The 23,720-nt window shown below is 41.8% G+C and overlaps 1 protein-coding gene across 1 annotated transcript in view; it reads right to left on the bottom strand.

Annotated features, from left to right (window-relative positions):
• The window catches only part of s1pr2 (sphingosine-1-phosphate receptor 2), a 16,587-nt gene extending 7,512 nt beyond the window's left edge, over positions 1–9,075 (bottom strand). The window contains 1 exon segment of the mRNA XM_082531048.1: positions 8,393–9,075. The gene's annotated coding sequence lies outside the window, so the exon portion shown is untranslated.
• Positions 9,076–23,720: the final 14,645 nt, after the last annotated feature.

Raw genomic sequence — 23,720 nt, 5'->3', positions numbered from 1 at the left:
GTTTATATTTGACTTTTATCTTGGCTGCATTCAAATATGTTTACTGTTTACTTCAAATAATCCTTCAGCGCACTTCACGGTTGAACTGTTTGTGGTCGGAGACATCCTGTGACACATCTTTCTCCATCTGCCTTTCGTACTCCCTGCGAGCAAGATACCGTAGTGGAAACATATACTCAGACCAGCCTCTGCTGTTCAAAAAAAACTGTATGAAAAAGTTAATGTGTGGATTCTCAAATGTAATCTCTCTTATATGCAATGTGATCTATCTCAAAGTATGCTATCACGGGTGCACAGGAAGCCTCTGGTGCCATTATCTTTTTTCTTTCCTGTTCAGTTTCTTGTGTGTTAATTATCAGTGTTAATCTAAAATGTGAGTATGATTTGCTGTAAATTTTAGCCAGAGTGACTTACATCTTGCTTCCTTACTTTCCCACATGCACATTCTACTCTACTGTAAATGAAGATCACCACGTTAAAGTAACAAAGACCTTTGTATATGTGTTTTGTTTGGTTTTTTATTTCGACTGAACTAAAAGCAAAAGCTGTGAACATCCCGCGGAGGTGTGAGCAGAGATTCTTAGAGGGAAAATTCCACATGCAACGCACAGCAAATATCAAAGTTTCCCCCAATGTCAAGTGCTAACATACCAGACATGGGGGGGAAAAAAAACACCTAGCTCCACCACAAGGTTTCACCACTGCTACCACAGATGCTGAAAGGAAGTGACTAAACCATGCTTACAGAGTTCTGTTTTTTTTTTTCTACACTTTTAACTTTCTTAAATTTGATCAGTGATGACATAGGAGCCTTCCTCTTTACACTGACAGGTCAAAACACAAGCCATTTGCACACAGGAGCCCACCAAGACCCCACACCCACCCTTGCATCAAGCCCGCAGAAAAAAGAAAAACACAGGATGGACTGTGTCTGCTGGCAGATGGTTCCAGTCCCTCTTTACCAATCAATCAATCATTCACCGCCAGGCCTCCATGAGGAAAATCATTTTATATCAGCACAGCGATGCTATTGATTGTCTGCTGGCAATTACCAGGAAAAGGCAATTATCCCAGTTTCATGGTTTAACGGGAAAGAGGAGGATGCATGGTGTTGCTGTCACATGACTGTCCCAGACTTTAAACGACATTAGGGACAGATTCGCTTATTTGAAGTTTAAAGAAAAACAAAAAAGAACAAGAAAAAAAACTGCTTGAACTTATTTTCCCCTCTCTTTCATGCCCAGCTGCACACAAATTCAGCAACAAGACGGATGCAAAAAAAGCTGTGAAAATAAAGAAGTAACCAATTTAAAAATAAATTGGTTTAGGGTCAGTTGAGCGTAAACAACCTCAATTTCCTGTCACGAGAGAGGCCTCTTACTCGTGGTGTGCTGACCTCAAAGGAAAACATGTTACGTGTTACAAATTCACCTGTGTGTTCAAGCAGAAAGATTGAATTAGTAGTTGAGGTGTTATGCACACTTTTTCATCTTTTGTCACTTTTGTTATTTCAGTCAAGTCACAAAGATAGGACAGTGTTTTTGACAGTTGTGACAGCTGATATTTTTGGAGAGCAGCAAAATTCACAGACCCTGACAGTCTGTCGATGATTTTACAAACTTACACATAAGCAGGACACATTGGGCCGAGGATAGACAAGTGGAAAAGTGGCAGATATATAGTCGCTTTTGGATCTGTTGTTTTCAAAAGACCAGCATATCACAACGGTGCTACGCATGAAAACTAAAGCAAGGGGAAATGCGAAAAATGAAGGCTTTTAGCAAGCCCAGTAACACGATCAAGAGGCACAACAGACTGGATGAATATGATAGTTGCTGCAACATGTTACTGTTTATGTGGAGGGGAACTGAACTGAGGAACAACAACGTTAACAGAACAAAAAAAAACAAAAAAAAAAAACATGGCGAGCAATAACCTAGCTTGCTAAACTATGTCACAGACATCTATATATTACATCCCCTTCTGTCATAAAAACACTAACAAAACACAGAAGTATTTAGCACACATTAGTATCGGTGTCACACCTGCATCATAGCATCAAACGAGAGACAAAACACACAGCAGTTCCGTTTTACTGAAAGGTGAAACAGTTCCTCCACTTGAGTTTTCACACTATGTTTTAGGTTTAATTTTAGCTCCAAATAGCAAATGTTTGTCTCTCTTTGTTTGCTACTACACCAACATTAATCACGTGCCACCAAAACCTCATATAAGCGCCTAGATATAGGAGAGCTCGTGTCCCCAATACACGAGATCTGGCATATAATTAGGGATTACCCTTTCGCTCGTCAAACAGTTTGACAGTTTGGGCACAGCCTCTTCTGGGGGTCGCAATCTGGCAAGACATCTCAGTGTGGAAAAAAAAAAGCATTTTTAGCTCACGTCTTATTGTGTCATTTTTCTGCTCCTTTCTGAAGTCACATCACAGTCTCTGCAGCTTGATAATGCTTTATATATCGTGGCTGTTTGTGTGCTTTAGGGTTCTTCGGGTACCAAGTGAACATAGCTGTAGACAAAGAGCTGCAGAAAGAAGGGCATCGTGCAGCCTCGGGAGCTATAACCATCACCCCCACTGCTGCTGTCCCCTCAGTGCTCCACTCTCTCTACTTGGGGGTGGGGGATCTCCAAAGTCGGCGCCTGAGAGGCAATTACTGTAATACGTTCACCCTCAGACCATCCCTGTCAACTTACGTCTCGTTTTCAAATTGTTCATGTTTTTATATTGCCCCATATTTGCATATTCTCCTTTCATGCGGCTCTCCGATTTGCAGAACCACATAATCCTTACTCTGACACCCCTCAACCCACCTCGTATTTTTTAAACTTCACCACAGAGATCAAAAGACGAGGCCACAAAGAGGTGATCAAATGCACATCAAGAGGGATTTATTTAGCCCACATCTGGAGCAAGCATGTTCTTAAAGCCCCCTATTAAAGACTTCATTACAGCACATAGTGCGCAATCAGTTCGACAGAACTGTGTAGCTCTGCACCAATAGACTACATTCTCAGGCAATACACAAATGAGTATAATGTTTTAATCTTTTCAGAAAAAAGCACTATTATTTTAAATTACTTAAATACACACTTAAAGATTATGATTTTCTGAAATACAAAATCTCAGGAAATTTTATAAGACACTTCTCAGAATTTACCCTTCAACATGTGATATGGTTAAACCACTTTTAAAATTGCAAAGCGCAGAATTTGTCGGCGTGCGTGTCTGAAGGTAAGGTAGTGTTAACCACATGGCGCCTTTCTTAGAGATGCTGAACATGTGTGCATCACATATGCGCTCTGCTTTTTTATCTCTGCACTTTGCACAGCTTTCTTTTTTTCTTTCTTTTGTGAGTGTCTCTGTGTGTCTTTGTGTGAGTGCGTGTCTGTGTACGGCGGCTTAAACCAGCAATGTACGTGCAGGCAATGCCATGCAATGCAGGCAGAGAAGTGAGGTCAGGATTGGTTGGCCTCTTGTGAGAAACCTCATGTGTGAGAGCGAAATTGAGTGACTTGAGTTTCAATCACCATGTGCCTCTAACACCATCCCATAGTTGGGTTTTTTTTTGTTTGTTTGGTTTTTTTTTACAATAAGGTGCCTCCTAATGAAAGGTTTTCAGCCCTCTTTAGTTATCTTTTGTCCCAGCTCACTGTTCCTATTATATCCTGTTTCTAGACTTTCAATTCCACCCCTTCTCATGTTCTCTTGGTAACTGCGCAGATGCTGTGAGAGAATTTGAGATTATTTAATGCATCCGGTGCTAGTGACCACGAGACATGACTGTGTATATCAATGCATGTGTTTGTGTTGATTGGTAGTGCAGAGGGTTCTGTGACTGCGACACTGTGACTGTTTGTTCCACAGATGCTGCAGTGATTTGCAGTGCACTGCACATCATAACAAACAGTCACGGTACACCAGACCATAATCAGTAACGCAAAAAAGGTTTACTGCACAATGAACCGCAACAATGTCTGCAGAGTCGAATGCAAAGAGCCACCACCCGACTGCTCCTGTCTAGTGTCCACTGATAAGTTGATAAATTGACAGTGGCTCTCCATCCCTCCCTATGATCGAGTGTAGGAAAACAACTCCAGACTCCTCTGGCAAACAGAGGTCCATTAACCATAGCTCTGTTTTATGGAGAAAAACACGGTTGCCTAGAGAGGGAACATTGTTGTGTCCACACAGCCCTAACTTGTATCCCAGTATTTTATACAGTTTAGGAATGATTGCATTGAATGGCAGCATTTATGTCTTTGAAATCTCCCCAGCATGAGTGCATCATATGTCAAAACGCGAAGAAATATACTTGTGAGCTGCAAATGTGTGCCACGGATGTCTAATGTTACACGGTTTCGGCAGTTTCGAAGGTCTGCTTTATATACTGTAGGCATTACATGAGTGCAAATAAATAAACTCAGCAGTTACTAATTTTTCTTTATATACTGCATTATATCCTGGCTCTGGTTAAAGTGGCTTACCACTACGTAATATGTAAACAGCAAACAGTGTAGCTGTTGTGGAACTCTTCGAATAGCAGAAGGCAACTACCGTACTTGACTTTCACTTAGACGAGGCACATTTAAATGAAAACGTCTGAGCAGTTATCATTTAAATAAACGGCATCCACTTCTGCCCAGTCTGTCTGTTCAATTGGAGCTGTCTGGCTTCCATCATGACCCAGCTTGTGTTTTGCTGTAGGTTAAGTCCATCATATCTTTCAGCTTGGAAAGACTTAAGCTGAAGCATTTACAGGATAAACAAACTGAATAGCTAGTTTCAATAAAAATGCCCTCACAGTTGGTCATTTTGTCTAACTTTTAAAGCCTGTGAGTGGATATAACAAAAACCTAGCAACCAAAGAAGCTCATTAGGACGAGAGAGAGCAAATTAACTCTCAGCTCCAAACAAAAGGAACAGCTTCAGGAGGCTTTCACTGGCTGAACAGGGCAATTGAAAACCCAAGAAAACTGTCTCCAGCTTCCTCCTGGGTCTGGGGAGGTGGGGTGTTGAAGTAATCCTGTCAAGTTGTCCAGCTGCACAAACAAAGCTGACCGGATAACAAAGACTTCCAAGAGAGAGGAAGAAAGAGGAGGAGGTGGTCTCCAAAACAACAGCATCTTCATATGTACCTGCCCCGAGATCGCGCAAGAGCGAGCCCTGAAAAGGATCAGAAATGAGAAAACCACGACATGACCACACTAATTAAGCCTGCCACGAGGACAGACTGTACGAGGCTGTTGCCTTTCAGTTCATAAATCACGCTGTCCAATCTAAAGACCGATCCAAAGCCACAGGAGTAACCAGAAACCCTGCATTCAATCCATTCGTCATTGTCTCTGAAAGACCCATGTTGCAAGTTTGTCCTGAAAACCTTTTTTTTTTTGCATTGCCACTTATTGGCAGCATCTGAGTATTGTCTCGTCCAAGCTTGAAACTGCAGGAGAATTGGAACAGACTTATCCACACCAGAAAGTGTCAGGAAATCCTGGCATGCTGCTACAAGCATCAGGGCCTGGTCATGGGGGGTCTCATAGTTTGTCCAAGTGGAAAAGGAATGTAAAGAGTCTTTAAAGCTAATGGTTTCTTTCGCTGATTGAAACAGCATTTTAAAATACTCACAGCTATTGTTTCCCCCAACAAAATAAAATCCATATTTGTAAATGTGTTTTTCATAAGAATAATTATTTTTAACTGGAGTGAGTAGGTGTCAGCAAAGAGCAAGCACATCATTTGTAGCTTAAAAAAAAAAAAAAAGGCTAAAAGCAAAGCGCACCACATGTATTTCTCTGATCTGAGGCACTCCCAGCTTTGGCTGTGAATCATATAGCAACATGCTGTCAGCTGTGTGTTGTGACTTGCGCCTCGGCAGCTTGCGAACAGAAGTCGTTTATTTTGCTCCAGCTGCCACACCCAAGGAAAGTGTTTTTCACGAAAAAGGACTACCAGCATGAGCGCGTAGAAACCAGATGGCTATCCGCAGACCACTATTAATATCACAGAGAAATCCCAACAGAGGAGTATAAACACAGGCGTTGTCCCTCGTTATCTGACATGGTTCCTATTCTTTTTAAATGTATGCATTGACCTCTGACTGCTTTTACTGAACCAGGTAAAAGACAGGGCGCCTCTGGCAGGTCATGCCTCTGATCTTTTAGTGTTGTTATGAGCCTGATCTGACTGAATAAAGCACAGACAACAAAAGGAAAGACAGCTTCCTCAAAGAAAAGCTTTCTTGCTGCTCCCTATTAGTGGACTGCTCCCAGGCCTTAACTGAAATCTGAGCATCCTTCAGGGATCAACGCCACCCACCCACCACCCATTCCCGACTTTATCCCCCTAGTGACCTGTTCCATTAAAAAAAAAATCCCACAAATTGAGTTCCCACTGCTAAATTACCATTAATTTATTTATCCATCCATGCACTTATACATCTATTTATTTATTTACCCCATCTATCCGTCTTCATTTCTCACGCTATCCCCACTGAAACGGCTCCCATTACAGAGGGCCACTGAGCACAGTGGGCTGGGTCAGCATCGCACAGATCCTGAACTCATGAGGTAATGGGCTGCTGGTCTGTGTAAATGTCCCTACAGTTTAACATAAAACATTTAAGGTTCCTTTATATAGACTGTTAAGACTAATACCATGTGTGCTTCAACTCTGTGAAAGGCATTTAGCCAGTAATTTGATTGACCCTTTTGTTACTCCTGCCAAGGGATGGGGAAGGGGGTGGGTGAGCAAAGAAGCCCGGCACCAGTCAGGCCTGTGGCGGGTGTTGTTCACGTGCAATGAGCCATGTGGTCACATGGGACAAACACAGATGGATGGATGGTTGTGTCATGTCCTATCCAAGACATGCTGGGAAACACACCTGAGTCCACAGGTGGTCATGCATGCACCAAACAAACCAAGTCGGTCTTGCGCAACACCTGCATCAATGACCCTGTTGACAGCCTGTGCAACACTTGATAGGGTGACCCTATTGCTGCTGACTGTGTTTCCTTTTCACAACTATTCTCGATGTTATCACAGGAAGATGTGTACTTAATTTTAACCGGCTTCAAGCTATTCAACATTTTCAGACGCTGATTTCTCACGGCATTTCTTCAGCTGGTCCTCGAGATAATATGACCACAGACTTTTGTACTTTCAGACAGCCTCCTAATGAGCACCGCACCGTAGACCGACACACTGACCCAGACCAAGCACAGGACAGAGCATGATGGATGGAGGCTTTTATCTGAGCAATAAACATTATTTGCTCTAGCTTATCATCTTATCTCACTTTAACTTAAGCATTCTCCCAGGATGTCTACTGGACTGCTGACACCTATATCCTTCACTTAAGGATTTACTCATTTGGTCAGTATGAAACAGTATGTGCTGTGCAGTCAGTATGGAACAATATGTGCTGTGTAGTCAGCATGCTCTCAGCATGCGTGATAAGAAAACCTTCGTTAAATTCAAATCCGGATTTGCAAATTCAGGCCACTTACTTGCAGTTCAGCTGCATCGTATTATTAACGTGTATTCAAATTACATTTCCGTTTTAATTCTCACTCTAAACCACCCATAACAATGCACGAGATTCAGTTAAGGCCATGCTTGTTGAAGCTATGAGCTAGTTTTCACTGAAAAGTCTATCTCCCAAGCCCATAAGATTAACTCCGGTGCACATGGGGATAATGGGGGCTTTTGTCTTATTATTACATCCTTTCAATACAATGCCTTCTTTAGAGTGACGGATGAACAAGCCCCAACAACATCAGGGGTCACAGCGTGGAGGGGGTGCGGGGTTGAACGGGGGGGGCACGGCAAGCTGGCTGTTTGGCTGAGCGCGGTTCCCCCTCAGCCTCGTACAGTACAGCTTCCATACATCAGAGTGCACATACACCCCCACCCGCCCACGTCCAGCTGCCTTGCACGTTAATATTTGACACGACAAATTGTTAATCGTTAAAGGGCGACGTCTAAGAAGCTGTCACGTTGAATCAAATTTAAAGAAGAAGAAAAAAAACATCTCGCGCTGTGCTGTAACTGCTTTCTTGGGACACTTGTGAAAGTGCAGAAGTGACGTTTCTTAACTGCGGCCACGCAGCGAGCTGGCATAGGTACTCATGAGTCATTGTGGCATTTTGAAAAGTTTGCCGAGACTTTCCAAGCATTATTGACACGCTTCACTGCTCATGCAATGAGAGGGACCTCGTGGAGTTTAGATAAGTGTCTGTCTCTGATTTTCAAAGTCCGAGCATCTATAAATATCAGCCTGGTGGAGCGATACAATAGTGCGGATCCCCTTTGTTAGGCTGCTGAAGCACATGCTCTTACTTTTTGCTCTTATCTTTAAATGGTGGGATTACTTACCCCATGAGAGATAGTAGATAGCAGAGTAAAGAGACGCTCCGGCAGTTTGATATTTGTCTTCAGGTGTCCTCACGTATGCGTCAAAGTTCAGCGCCTTCCTCTGTTACTCCAGACCAACGGTGACAATCAAAACTTTGGTAGCGGACCACACGGCGTGCCTTCTCTAGACAGTGGCAAATCCATACCGGTTTGAGAGCCACCACGAAACTGTTCAAAAAGGCGCGATGATCCCCCCACCCCCCAAAAAAGGAGAAGTTATGAAAGTCAAACCAGACTTTTTATGTTAAAAAAGGTTTTAAAAAATGAAGAACTAGCAGTTTCTATTCTGTCGATCTAATCCAGTCGGCTGTCTGTCTGTCTGTCTGCTCTGCGAGAACAACACTGGGCTGTGGAGCGTCAGTGAGGCACTCACGCAATACGCGCTCACACACCCACACACGCGAGACGCGGCGTGGAGTGTATGGAAACGTCATATTCCCACGAAGAGCCGTGAGTCTCGCTTTTGAAATATAAAACTAAAACGAGGCAGTTCTGCGGCCAACAATTAATATGGAAAATGCCCTTTAAGCTGATTTCTGGACCTTTTCTTCACTTTGGAGCGCTCAAATAAAGTCCAGATGTTCCGCCTCCCCACTTCCTCTTTTCCTAACAGATCCCAACACTTTTCAACTGACAGAGGCCAAGTATTCCTGCACTGTGAAACAATAAATACCACCATTTGATCTGATTTACTGTGTCTTTAATATATTCTTGTTTTGTTTTTTTTCAGCTGACCTGTTCTCGTTGACTGTTTGTGGTGACTCATGGCTTTTATTTTTTCCATTTATCCCTCAGGTCTGGGCATATAGGTGCAATAAGATGGGTGAGGTGAAGGTAAGTCAGGACTTGTTAGTCAACAGGGCTGTGCCCACAGCTGGCAGGTGTTCGCCCCAGCGAAAAAGCCTCTTTCCAGCCGCAGGAAAGGTAATAATGTCTTCCCAGTCATTATGTTGAAAGCCAAAGTCGTCCCAAGTGGCCATGATGTCATGCGTCTGTGTAAAAGAAGAAGCTGCATTATGTTACTGCAGCAGTTAAACATCAAAAACTGGACTGGATTTTGTGGGATTGTGAGAGCAGCGTTTGGGATTGTTGAGACACCCTAAATAAATGTTTTGTTTGTTTGTTAAAAAAAACAGATTATTTTTTATAATAGAGAAAAGAAAAATCTGAACGACAAGTGAAAGACTTTGGTTGAAACACAGTGAGTCACTTTCAGATACCTTTTCCTCTTAAAAATGACTGCAATCCAAATGGCAGGAAACAGGTGGCATTTGTTCATACTTTTGTGTACCAGAATGTGCTTAATGACATCAGAGACCATTAAAATGAAAAATGACTACATTGCTCTTATGAAGCCCCCCAATAAGAGTGTATGAGACGTAGCGTGCAACAGCCGTCTCCAGATGAGTCTTTGCCTGTCTGTGTCTACAAGACAGTTTGAACAACCTTGACTCATGCTGCGTCTGCTGATGGTTTACTGGGGTTGAGAAAGATTGTGCAATTCTCTCCCAACACACACGTCTATCATCCTTGCTGTTGATGGTGTGGGGAAATTACTTTCTCTAAAGAAAAAGAAGAACAACTTGTGACAAAAAACATCAACTTTGCAACACTTCTTTTAACGTTGACTAAATCTTCCAATCTGCAATCCCCAAGTGATGGGGTCAATGCGTAAACGGTCTAGTGGTGTATCTCAAATGCTTTTGTTCTCACGGTCCTTCTTCAGCTAGGTGTTTAATGGCTGTGTAGCAGACAGGCTTTATGGACTGGCTCACTGTCAGAGGGTTTATGATTGGACACTGCTCCACTAAAACTGCCCCGCTGCGGTCTCTCTCTCTGAGCCTTTAGGGGAGGGGTCAAGAGCCCTGACCTCACTTCCTGTTGGGGCTCCTCACAAGCATTCCATTGTCTGTGAGAATGTACATGGGCTCTGGGGACTCTGCACATCTGGCAGCTGTTATTAGCAACCTCCTGTACCCACCCCTAAACCCCCGAAGAAGAGTTCCACATGTGCTCATGGATGTGTGCCCCAAAACACACTTCAAAACCAGCTCTCTCCGATGTTGTTTGTCCTTGTGGTACATTTAAGCGTTTATTCTTGACAATAGGAAGGCGAAATGTTGGGAAACATGTTTGTGTTCTTTCTTGCAGTGTTTTTTAAATAATTGATTTGTGGCTTTCTACAGTCTTACTGTTAAAAGCCAGAGATTAGCTCAATAGAAAGGAGCTTGGTTGAATCTGTCTAACTGTAACCTGAACCTCTAAAGTTTTCTGATTAACACATCACACCTTGTTTGTTATTCCAAAACAAGTAGCAGCTTTGCCAGAGGTTTGTGGGCAAACGCTTTATTGTTTGGGATCTGCTTCTAACTGCTCACCTGCTTCTAGGCAGAATTAGAATCTGCCCTATAGATGCTGTTGTTGTACAGAAAAACAAAAAAGATAAGATGTGAAGACATCTGGTGAAATTTGAGGATTGTAATAGGTGGATTTTTGTTACTTGTGACCATGTTTATTGTCCGTGCAGAGCAAAGTGAGCTAACAGCCAGTGCTGAAGAGTAACAGAAAGTACTTAATCTGGTAGTTCAACCATTCATACTTCTATTATACATTTTACTACATGTCCTAACTGAAACCTATTTGACATTTAACAAGTCCTGGTACTTTGTAATTTCGATTACTATGACGTAATGCTTGACGCATTTCTCATTTAACACTATCTGTGACCACACACTTGAACAGTTTATCTGCTAAAATGTCGGGCATTTCAGAGGCATTGTCACCATGAAAATTCCCTAAAATGCCAATATTAACTAATGCCCAGTTCAGTTACTTGGGTAATTGTGCCTGGTGCAATGCCCTCACCTAGACATCACTGTCTAGAACAAAGGTGATGTATATTATGTACACAAAAGAAAAGTTGATATTCATACTTTGTCATTAAACAAAGATTGTTTTTGCAAGCTTGAAACTTTCTTGTTAGTTATTATTATCGTAATTATTTCTTCATTTCTGCATCCACCCACTTTCCTAAGTCGTTTCGAAATAGATTTTTTTCTCCATAGAGATAGAACAGTATATATATATATATATATATATATATATATATATATATATATATATATATATATATATATATACAGATTTTCAGTTTGTCTAAATATATTTACAGAGACAAACTGAAAATGTGTCTCATACACAGGAAGCCTTTATAGAGGTGAGTTGCCCTGTGTTTGACTTACCAGAACTGAGGTACTTAGCAGAAGTGGCACGACTGTGCAAAGAGAACACAGCGGATTAGCTTTATTACTCATCACTGGAGGTCTTTGTTGTATGGAACCAGAGAACCAAAACTATAAATGAGTCTATGCAGAGGGGCTAAATATGCTATGTTTCTAATTCTTTGAGCACAATTACACCAAGGAAGTCCTTAGTATTGAGCCTGACTGCTCTCTGGCAGCACCGTGTGAGACACAGGGGCTTTCCATCCCATCTGTATCAACATCTGATAGCATGTAAATTCCAGGTACAGATGAACTGTCATAATGTCACAACAACAACAAAAAAAGATACGTTTTGTATTGTTTTCCAGTAATGAGCGATCTGTTGCTCAAGAAAAAAATTCTGTTAATTAGATTTTGTCGTATTTGCTGTACTGCGTGTTCTTCTTTAAATGGCATTTGATGGGAGTCCTACTATATTTTGTATCTTACATTTATTTTGTATTTTTTATTTTAGGCACTTTGGTGTACTAATTTTTATTCTGGTATTTAAAGATGTATGTAGAGTTTGGGTTTTTTTTGTTTCAGACTCTTTGTTTTACTCATTATTAGTCTGACAGATGTATATAGAGTTTGTTGGTTGCCTTTTGGTGTATTTTTTGTCTTGGCAAAGCCTTTGAAGCATTTTGAGCTTGTTGTTTGTCTGAAAGGTACTATTGAAGAATTTTGATTGCAAAGAGAAAACAAATATGGAAAGTTGACCACAAGGGAAAGATCTTGCATCACTTCCTCTTCCAAGAAAGAAAAAAAATCTTCCAGACATTAGAAAAAATCACTGCTAATACCTTCCTCTTTCCTATAAAGATGTTTTACCAATGTGATATGAGTATTTTTAGCTTCTTGAATGTTCCTCAGATGATCGGGACCCATGATCCAGATGAAAAGGTAATAGCTCATGTGAAACCAACAAAGGATATCTGGCACTTCAGTTCCATAACATGAAGACAATACACAATGACTATCTATGTTTAGCTTATAGTGAAGAACACAAAGCTCTAATAATCACAATCATTGTGAATACAGCATGCAGGCAGACTGCTAGTGGCATATACCTTAGAGCAGGAGTCCTGTCTGGGGTCTAGCAGCTTATCTCTGCCTGCACTCTAAACATCAGACTTAAGTGCTGGCTGTGCCACATGCCTGTGCTGTTCACAGGTTTAGAAGAAATCCGTACACCCTCCATTCACTCCCTGAAAACCTGCAGTGTTATCTTACTGCTTATCTCTGGACCATCTAGAAACTTTTTTTCCCTTCGGCACAAAAGAACTTGATCCGCTCTGTGTGCAGGAGTAAAAGTTTGAATAACTGTTCAGGTCACCTTGTCTGCTCATGCACAAAGGAAATATAGACCTTGTGTTATCTGTCAATGTTTATATTTTCTTGGGCATCATTTAATCCTCTGTGTTTGTGACAAAAACGTTACCAGCATTTTCTTTATTCGTGCAAAACTACAATATGCCATTGTTCCACCCATGTGCAGACGTGTCTCTCACATGGGTATAAAGTTACCATAGTTTTATAGCAAGGTTTAAAAAGCTCGTTCCCATGGTCCAGTTTTGCACTGGTCTGTGTACTGGTTACTATGCTTGGGTATTAGTATTGGATGTCCGTTGTATTCATGATTCACTGGTTTGCTGAGGGAAAAGGTGTTTGTGGATAGTAACATGTGGTGCCCACACAGTCGGGAGGGGGGTTAGTCATGACTCTTGTGGCTTCCTGCAGATTAGGACGGTGTTTATAGAGCCCTGCTAAAGTACCCTTAGTAAAACACATTCAAATCCACACACTCATTATTAGTCTTTTCCATTAACATAACTCAAGCCTGTTTTTAATAGCAGGGGCAGCCAAAGGAGAACTGATACAACTTCTGTCTGCTTTGTGACCAAACAGTCAATTGTTGGTTGAAACTGAGGGGGATTGTCTGAGATGTGGAAACAGCAAAGTTCAGCATCTGGCAGAGCCAGAGATAGGATCCCTGACATTTAATCTTCAGAGGCTTTGCTAAGGGCACGGTTAAAAATCTGATGTTTTGACCTGAAACCATATGGCAGCCATCAGTGGCAAAGAAGCACAACCCTGACATTTCTTGCTAATTTACTGACTAGAAGTTCAAAAGGTTAGTCAGAGGTTTGAATGAACACGTGGGTGTGTTAGTTTTAGAAAATGGTGATATCAGGACAAAAAAAATCAACTCAGTTTTTTCTCTGTTTACGTTGTTATGTGTTTGGAACATGTGATGATAAAAAGATACGTTTTTGCTTTGAACTGAGATTATTTTAGAAGATGACATTATGTTTACTATTCTGGGATTCTGCAAATGTGATAAAAACAGATGCTCTCACTCTTCGACCTTGACTGTTGACGTGGGATTCAAAAAAATGCTACGTGCCTGTCATGGTAAGTAACTTCAATGTGTGTGAAGATGTGGTCACAAGAGACAAAGGAAGTCTCTCATTTTTTTGGTTCTCTCATGCAGAAAGAGAGAAAAACAAAAAAACAAAACGCAGACAAAACCAATGGAGCGGTACACTAAACGTGTCTATAGAGAAATCAGAAAAGAGAAGGATGTTAGGTCGTTTGACAGAGGGTAAACTAAGTTTTCCTAAACCAGGTCAAGCACACACTGAAATTTGGCTATTGTACTGCTGAGACAGGGAAACCAGACTCGGTGATTTAATCCCATGTATTTTTGCTTGAGGCCATACGCTGTTTTTGTTGTTTTTGTTTGCTTAAGTGCGTCTACAAAGGGTGTTTCTCCTGACGTATGAGTCCAAAGGTGCACATTCTCAAGGAGAAACGGCTCTTTTCCCAAAGGGAAGCTGACTGCCTGGGTCAATGTTGGAGGTCATCAGATAAGATGGATCAGGGGCAGGCCATTACTTTAATCCAGCTGTTCTCTCGCATGACCTTCACCCCTTTAGCTAAAGGTGAGCATTCACAGATCCAAATTTTGTTGTCAAAGTTATAACTTGGGCAATGAAAAAACGATGGAAGTGGAGCAGCAGGAGTCTAAATGTCACACCTCCCTGATACAGCCTGAAGCACCTCTGTCTTTAAAACTGGGACAGACACACATAAACATAAACAGAGCAGGAGACAGCCAGACAGTCACAGAGACATGAGAAGAAACCAAAGTTTGAGAAGGGATCAGGACAAATCTGTAAATTCATTTCTTGTAACACTGCAAAACAAATGAGGTAGTTAACAGTTAGATAAAGCAGGGCATTGTTGAATTCATAAAGTAGAATGATGTATTTTTATTGTCCTTTTTTTAAATAGTAGCACTCTTTAAATCACCTTTGAACCAGGGAGAAAACCTCAGAGATTTATTGACTCCACACCGTTGCCTCCCCTGTGTCTAAGCTCTACACACCACCCAGGAAGTGATGCTTTGATCAGCACACTGCACGCATTCTTCCCATCATCATCTCACTTCCCTCCCCGGTGTTTGTTATTGGCTGCAGCTGGAACACCTCAAGTCGCTCAGACCTCACTCCATCAGGGTTGCACTGACAAAATACAGCTCAACAAAGCTGGAATAGCTCACCTCTGTTTGATTTTAACTTTCGTTAGGATATAAAGTCCAAGTCAAACCACTAAAGGGTCTGCGGAGTTTCACAGCAAATGCTTTGTTTACGTCTCCCTGTAAAGCATCATCACTCTGTTACAATAAGCCATCAGAATATGATAGGGGAAAAAATGATGTGTGACGTATGAAACAGAAAACAGGTTGGACAATCCATCCATTTGTCCATAAATGAGTGTGTGTGAGAGGAAAAGTACTGTACATAAATCGGGATTTCCTTGGCAAATGTGTGTGTGCACTTTAAATATTTTGATCAGATTGGAAATAAGCAGCAGCAAAGCAGACTAAAACACAGTCTGTCTATGTTAACACACAGTTAACACAACTCTGTGGTTAAAACTAGATGTTAAAAAAAAACAACTTTTGGCCCGCCTCCAGTTGTCTGAGGCATCTATTAGAAACGATGAGGCCATTTTCCAGTGAAATTATTTCTCAGTTAACTGTGGTTTCACACCTGTTGATCTCTACTCAGTTACCATGGTAACTCCAGGTAACTCCTGGATAAGACAATAAGCAGTCTGTATTCACCTTCAATATTGCTATAAACTGATATGGATCGGTTTATGGCTTTTATTCTTTGTAATGTTTAACTTTTGGGTGACAGCTCAAAGACAGAGAGGATAAAGAGGGAGAGAAAGCAAGAGAGACGAGATGAATGTACATGTAAAAGATCTTTGATTCCCATAACATGGCCATATGGCCAAATATGGATATGATTGATCTTCACTTGTTTTAAATTGTTCTTTGCTTTTGAATGAAAATTCACCTGAAATTTTACAGGTGAGCAACAAGAAAACATGGCTCGCCTGGAGTCTGTGATACAAAATGAGAATATCATCAAATATACGTGACTGCCTAAAAAGGAAGTCTTTCTGTCTGAGTCATTTCACAACTCTGAATATTTTTTTAACAGCAAATTTTTATTTATTTTTTAACAGAACTCATCTCACTTAACATTCTGTTCACTGTAACACCAATCAGTCAGAATGAGTTGACATGTATGGCAATAGTCTTTCCTGTTATGTTAAATGAGTTGACTTGCTGTAGGGCTTTGAGTGCAAAATGTTTGGGATAACAAACAAAAGTACTTTTCGGGAAGTTAAAAAAGGAAATGGCACTGAAGCCAACAGACATGATGCCCTCACTTCTCACATCCCAGTTCAAAATTTTTTGTCACACTATAAAAAATGGAATAAAGGTAGTGATATGGGGTACATATAGAAATGTACACGTACATATGTTTTAAACATTACAGAAAGATTAAAAGCACTGCTGTGAAGGCACAATATAAACAATACTTAAAAGGATCATTAACTGTGGCTAAAGAATCAACATACTTACTTAAGAATTGGCAGATCTTCCCACATACAGTACGGTAACTCCTAACTCAATTATCTCTAAGCTAGCTAATGACATCGAGCCATCACTACTCCCTGGTAAAGTCCAAGATGAGACATGATGACTACAGTACGACACCTTCTCTTCAACTTCCCCCTGAAGGAGCTTTCACATGCTGATGACTGTTAGCTCATGCTGCTGCTTGCCAGCTGGTCTGGTTTTGCTTGCACATGTGTGAGTCATTGCATTAGAGCTTCAACTGTGCACAGTGAAATAAAAAGACTGCTGCATCATTATCTAATCACCCTGCAGGTTTGATAGGGGCAGTATACACTGTTAAGAACAAAATAAAAACCACTCCATCCGGTTGTTGAGGTGGATCATGGGAAATGCAGAGTCAGAGACATTTAAGTATGCGTAATTTGGCAACATTGCAGCTGCCACAGAGAATGCTCCATAAAACTGACGAATATCGCTGCTGGATAACAAAAAGAAAATGTGGCTTCAATTAACAGCTCGCACAAACTCTTCTGTGACTGGCAGTAATCTCGCTAACCTAAAACAGATTGATTTAGGCATTCCTCCTGATCTGAAAGCACCACCAGGGCTAGTGTTTTTGTTCAACTTGAATAACACTATACAGCCAGACTCTCAGATTTTTGTTTATTCTACTGTCTCTTACCAACCGTGGGACTTTAACCTCTATGTCGAAGAACTGTTTCATTTCCAGATCTCTCCTTTACAGTTTTTTCTGAATGCTTAAACTCTAACTGTGATTCCTGTAGCACAATTCCTAAAACTATTCAGACTTATAGCAAAACCACTCACTGAGTTTGCAAAACCAAAAGCACAAAAACTGCTTTGCACTCAGTTTGCAATTTCGTAACACACACTTTGCAAAACTGTAGGCACAATTCACTGCACAACACTCAATTTCCAAATTTCCAAGACACTCCTAGCAAAAGTATACACATGTATGGCTATCATTAACATTAATTTGCCAACTGTCTGGCACACTTTCACATGTGAAAACTTTTTTAGATAATTCGTTCACTTTGCAATCAGCCTAAGCACTATAATACAGGTAAGCTGTGTGTGCGGAGTACAATGGAGGGAGCAGAAAGAGTGAGAAGTAGAGGAGGCCGAGGAAGAGGACGTGGAGGTGAAGAAGTAGGATGAAGAGGACGACAAGGACAAGGAGGAGCAAGAGGAAGATGAGGAGGGGGTAGAGGAAAATGAGGAGGGGGGAGAGGAAGGGTAGGAAGAGTAAGAAATAGAATTACTGATGACATCAGAGCTACAATAGTGGACCATGTAATCAACCGTGGAATGACCCTGAGGGTAGCTGGCCAACGGGTCCAGCCTAACTCGAGCCGCTACACTGTAGCAAGTACCATAGGGACATCTTGAAATGAGAATCGGTTAGTACAGTCACTTCGCACAAAGACTTGTAGCACTGCCATATGCCAATGAGAAACACACCAATACCATTGATGTAAAAATACTGAAATTGTTACTTTACAGAATTGCTAGATGACCAGATGCTGGGGGCAGAGGAAGCATGTTCACTGCAGACCAAGTAACCCATAGAGTCATTATGGCGATTGCAAATAATCCTATACTTGGAAATAAACACTTGTGTTTGTTTTGATGTGTTTGAATAAACACCAGTACTTGAAGTTTGGATCCCTCTATGCTTATGGATCTATGACAGACGTATGAGCTCAAACTGACATAGCCTACCTTGTGCACAGAGAAAGCAAAAGCCAGATGTGTTTTGTATTCATACCATCAGTGTGCAGTTGGCGCATTGTGTGCTTAGTAGATGATGGCTTGTGTGTACTGTTTGATACGGAAACACCATTTTTACGAAGGTGTGAAGAGTTAGTCTAGCTGTGTTTGCTTTTGCAAGAGAACTACAATGTTTTGATGATTGGGTGACAGGTTTTCTTATTTGTGTGAAGAGTTTTGCAAAATTAGCCAATAGTTACAAAAAATGTGCTTAAGCAATCAGAAAAAACTGTAAATCTGCAGGTTCACTCCACTGACTTTCAGTAGCACGGGCAGGCTTTAACATGCAAGAGAAAATGTTCATTAGCTCTGAATACTCACTTTTTCTGAGAAACATGGATTTGATGGCCCTGTAAAATAGTGCTCTTATCCTGGCTTCATACCAGTCTTGCCCCCTTACCCCTTCCGCAGTCAACCCCTACGCCCCATCTGAGCAGCCCCGAATTCCAGGAAAACTTGCAACAAAGTTCTGGCTCGCATTAATCACAGTTCCACTCCCTGTAGAGCACAGAGGGAGAGACATCACCCCCTTCCCTTTCTGTGACCCCCTTCAGCTTCACACACCCACCTTTGACTGTTTTGATGCAGCCAAAAGTAGGAGATGAGAACTTCCTCCCGTTTTACCACAACCTCAACAGGTCTCTGTTTCACTTTGAGTATCTCACAATCTGCTGAGATCTTAACAGCCCCATTTGTCACACCACTGTGGTGACAAAGTCATGCTGCGTCAGTCGGTCTCTCTGCTTTATTTACCTGTTAGTTTTTCTGCATGTGGTCGTATTGTCGTTAACTCTTTATTGCACGCAATCCACTACAATGGTGTTAGCCAGGTCCCACGGGTTGCTACCTCCTGCCAGTTGTTTTATGGTGAACAAACAAGGCAAAGCGTGACTAAAAACTGGTCCAGATGATCCGCTGGAGGGGAGCTCATGTTACACAAATTTTACACTTAACTGAAAAGGTAATGTGTGCTGAGAAAATGTTCCATGACACAACACAGTTATGTGAGGAAAGAAAAAAAAAACATGTTATGCAACCACTGTTTCACACTGCTAATATAAAAGATTTTTATTGATTGGCCCGTGTTTAAGCCTAAAAGGAGTGTGTGAGTGCAACGCTGCAGCCCAACCCGTTCCAGTGATAGACCTGTCTCTGCATGCCCATTAGATGCAGGCGAACTGAATAATACACAGGATAGTGTTCTCATCTAAAGAACTCATACATCCCTCTGGCTGTGTTTCTGGGACAATATGGCCAAGATCTCTGACGGGAATTCAGAGCACAGCTCTCATGAATAGCACATAAACAGAGAACATCCGTAAACAGTTTGAAGGACTCGTTTGGATTTTGTTCCAAGATGGTGGGTGGGAAGGAGGGATTCAGAAAGGGGACTGAGACAGAAGGCCAAGAGAGTGAAGCACTGCAGCTGATATTCCCTCTATGGCGGCCTGGTTGGGAGGAGCAACATCAAGCTGCCTCTGTTCTCCTTTGGGACGTTCTGCCTGTACAAACAAACCGACCCCGGGCCTCTGGTCTAATGGGAACCAGACCTGCTCGAGGACCAAATCTCCTATGTTTTTTTCTTTCCTTTTCTTCGCTCTCCCTCCCACCCCCACCCCCACCCCTATTCCCCCCTCTCTCAACAACCAACGCTCCGTTGACACGCACTCCAGCTGAAGGACGCACTTCAATTATTCTAAACAGACCTGAAAAAATTCCCCTTCCCTTTATCAAGCTTTCCCACACAGCAATTTTACATGACATTCCAAGTTTGTACATCAACGCTGACCTTCTTGATCCTCAAGGAATCAGATTCCAGTGACCTGTACTTATCACCACAGACACACTTTCTCTCACTTTTGCATACTTTCTTTATCACTCTTCCCCATTCCCTCTCTCTGTGTCACATGTGCACACACAGAGCTTCCCATGCATCTGTTTGCAAAAACGTCAGTCTTTTTGACAGAGTGTGAGTACATTTCTGCACCCAAGTACATGCATAACTAGAGAGTTCCACCAAATGACGAAAGCATAGGATTAGAGGCACCAAGGTGATGTGTTGGCTGCTGTATGAAAGAATGTCATCCCTGGCTACAAAGTCTGAATGTTCTCACTGTTAGGGTTCAGAGTTTATCAGTGAATGTCCTCCCAGTCTCACTGGTGTCTCTATCTGAATGTTCTGTTTTACCAAAGTATGAATACTGGCACAGAGTCAGACGGGGGGAAAAAAGGCTCTTAAAACACATAGAGCCTCCACATTGACAGCACATCTGATTCAAAGAGGCCTGATTGTGATACGGCCTGGTGACACTGCTCCTAACAAACATGTGGAGCTGTTTAAATTGCTTCATTTCATCACTATAGTCTCCTTCCTGCAAGATAAGGCTGGGATAAAAATCCAATACTTCCTTCTGTTTTTAATTTTTCTTTTCTATTTAAATCTGCATACGATCTGTAGTCAGGTCACTGACGCCAAGTGCATGGAAAGGCAGATTTATTGACAAGAATGAACCATGTCTGAAGATGTGGAAAAAACTCACAAACACTGGATATGACTGTTCAGCTCTGTCTTCCTCCCACACATCTGGGCACAAACCCGTCAATGTCCCTCAGGCAAAGATCGCTGATGAACTGAGCTGTCTTGCTGCCCAGTTCACAGTCATTCAACCCCACCATCCCCTGAAAAAAGTGTGTGCAAACACTCACGCTCAATCCACACCCTTACATTAGATTTTTGCCCGATCTTGTGAGCTGGTCTGGGCTTCTCTCTCTTTCTCCATGGGATTGCTCTGGGATTTCTGGCAGTGTTTACTTCTTTGTGCTCTACAAGCCTGGAGCGGCCAAGCCCAGGCACACACTCACTTCTATGGAAGGGTAGGTTTTTCTGCACTGTCAGCACAAAGTGTTAACAAACGTGTTGCAACTTATGGCTCTGTGGAAGCGTGTAGGAGTCAGAGTTATATACAGGATGTGAAACAGAAACCACTCAGATATTGGGGTCACTTGGAAATGTCCTCATTTACAAAAGAAAACTGAATTGCTTTTCAGCACATATCGGCTCATGAACCATAAACAGCTAATTTTCAGCAACCATTGTAACATCCTGTGTCATATTCTATCATCACAAGTTTCAGCTGTTGATTACAGAAGCAATCATTTTAGCTACTTTGTGTCTGCAGCATCTACCTTTGCAGGTTTGAATACAGGCTGAATCAGTGAAAGGAAAAAAAGAACTTTCACCTGAATTGTTGCTTTAACAAATACGGCCAAAGAATTAACAATTGATTTCATACAACAGTGTGTACTGTTCCTTTCACACACAAAAACCACAAACAGCTTTAAAACAGAGCAGAGAGAAAAATAGGAGGATCCCAAGATAACAAAACATCTGTGTTTCTACTTACTAAACATAGCAAGTCTTCTGTTTGCTTTGTTTGATGGTAGTCGCATAATGCCAAGGCTAATGTCAGCAACAAATTAATAGATGCTGGCTTTGTGAGCAAAGCTGGAAAAGAAAATATGTATCAGAAAGCAGTTCATAACTGAAAACAATATTAAATGAGCAAAAGAACAAGCACCAACAATATATTAAGCCCACCTGCACGATACTGTGTATGGTGTATCTTCCCCCTGTGCTTCCAAAGCATCTCTCACATGTCAGGACATGGACACAGGACCCCTGAAGGTGTCGTGTAGTGTCTGGCACCAAGACTTTGGCAGCAGGTCTGTAGGATACAAGCTGGGGCCTCTGAGGATCAGGCTTGTTCAAACATATCCCTCAGATACTCAGTCATATTGAGATCAGGGGGAATTTGGAGGCTAGATCAATGCCTAGAGCAATCTGTCATGATGCATGATCTGTTCTTGAGTAGTTTTCTTTGGTAATGTTTAGGTGGGTTGGACATGCCTGCAATGATTTTACTGTTGTTGCTGTGCCCAGGCTATGATTATCACTTCTCATTTGCATTTGGTAGCGTGCGTTTGTGAGCCTTTGTGATTGGATGATACAGCTCCAGGGCATATTTAATTGGTGTGTCATTGATCTGCTGTTTTCATGTACTCACATGTCACGTAGTCCTGTTACATGAAATAGAGATGGGTCAATGCATTAACGCTATCGGGGTCTGAACATTTCAAAAGTTTGTTTGGGGACTATATAGTTGGTTGTTACAGTGTAATAACACACTGTAATGTGACTTTGTCTGCTTTTACAATATCAATAAAACACACTGAATGAAAGATATGTTGAAATCTTGCAACATAACCGCAAAGTAATAATGTCTTATGGTATTAGTGATGACACCAGGCGGGTGTGTCCAGGCAGGAGTTAATGCCGTACTTGTTTATATTCTCACTGATGTAATTTGTTGAGGCAACAGAACTTTGGCAGGAAGGGACTGACAAACAGTCAAGGTCATTGACCCAGTTCAGGGAAAAAGCCACCAATCAGCTGTGTGTCCCTGATGTTTCAAATTAACGATTAGTTCTTGATATAGGACAGTAGATGGGGCAACAGGGCTGTCTTTGTTTGTTAATGATCACACAGCACTATGACCAATAATGGTTAACCACACATAACATCTTTCACCATTTTTTTTTAAAACCTCCTTCCGCTTCTTGTCTTTCTTTTCCTCTATATTGTTCCACTGCCACGTTGCAACTATTCCGAGTTTGGGAAGTAGAGACACCTGGATTTAGCCTCTTTTTTTTTCGCCCCCAGAAAATGTCTTCCTTCCAGGGTAGGTACGCCAAAGGCTATGGCCATGTGATGACAATGATGATGTGGCATGGTCTGATAGTGAGAAAGTATTGAGCGTGGGGACTCCACACCCCCATGGCCTCGCAACGCTCCCCTATCCTGAATCAAATACACAGAGATGTGTGGGATTACTCTCACAGGAGGCACTTGAACCCTTTGACTTCCTGCCCGCTCATGAGTTCACTGGTCTCAGTGGGAGTGTCTGTGAAATGCATGCGCAATAACAGCCGAATGAAGGCAAGAGAGACCAGAAGGAGGAACGGGACGTGCTGTGAAGGAAGAGGAGTGAATGACAGGTTAGTGGGGGAGGTAGAGAAGGAGGATGAGAGGTGGGGGGAAAGACCATCCAGGGTCTGTCTATAACGAGCCTGAGGCTGTTGGCAGCAATAGCATGTGTTATGGAGAGGACTCAGTTCTCTCTTAAAAAACTGGACGAAGGGGGTGGGGGTGCGAATGCTGCGCAGCCAGGAAAAATTCACAAAATAACAAAAAAAAAAGTTCCTCAGCTGTCTGACAAAATGGTCTGTTTTTCAT

Source organism: Aulonocara stuartgranti, assembly GCF_965226115.1.
Source record: "Aulonocara stuartgranti genome assembly, chromosome: 4".
Lineage (NCBI taxonomy): Eukaryota > Metazoa > Chordata > Actinopteri > Cichliformes > Cichlidae > Aulonocara > Aulonocara stuartgranti.
The sequence above is the reverse complement of the archived record's forward strand: the minus strand, read 5'-3'. Positions and strand labels throughout refer to the sequence as shown.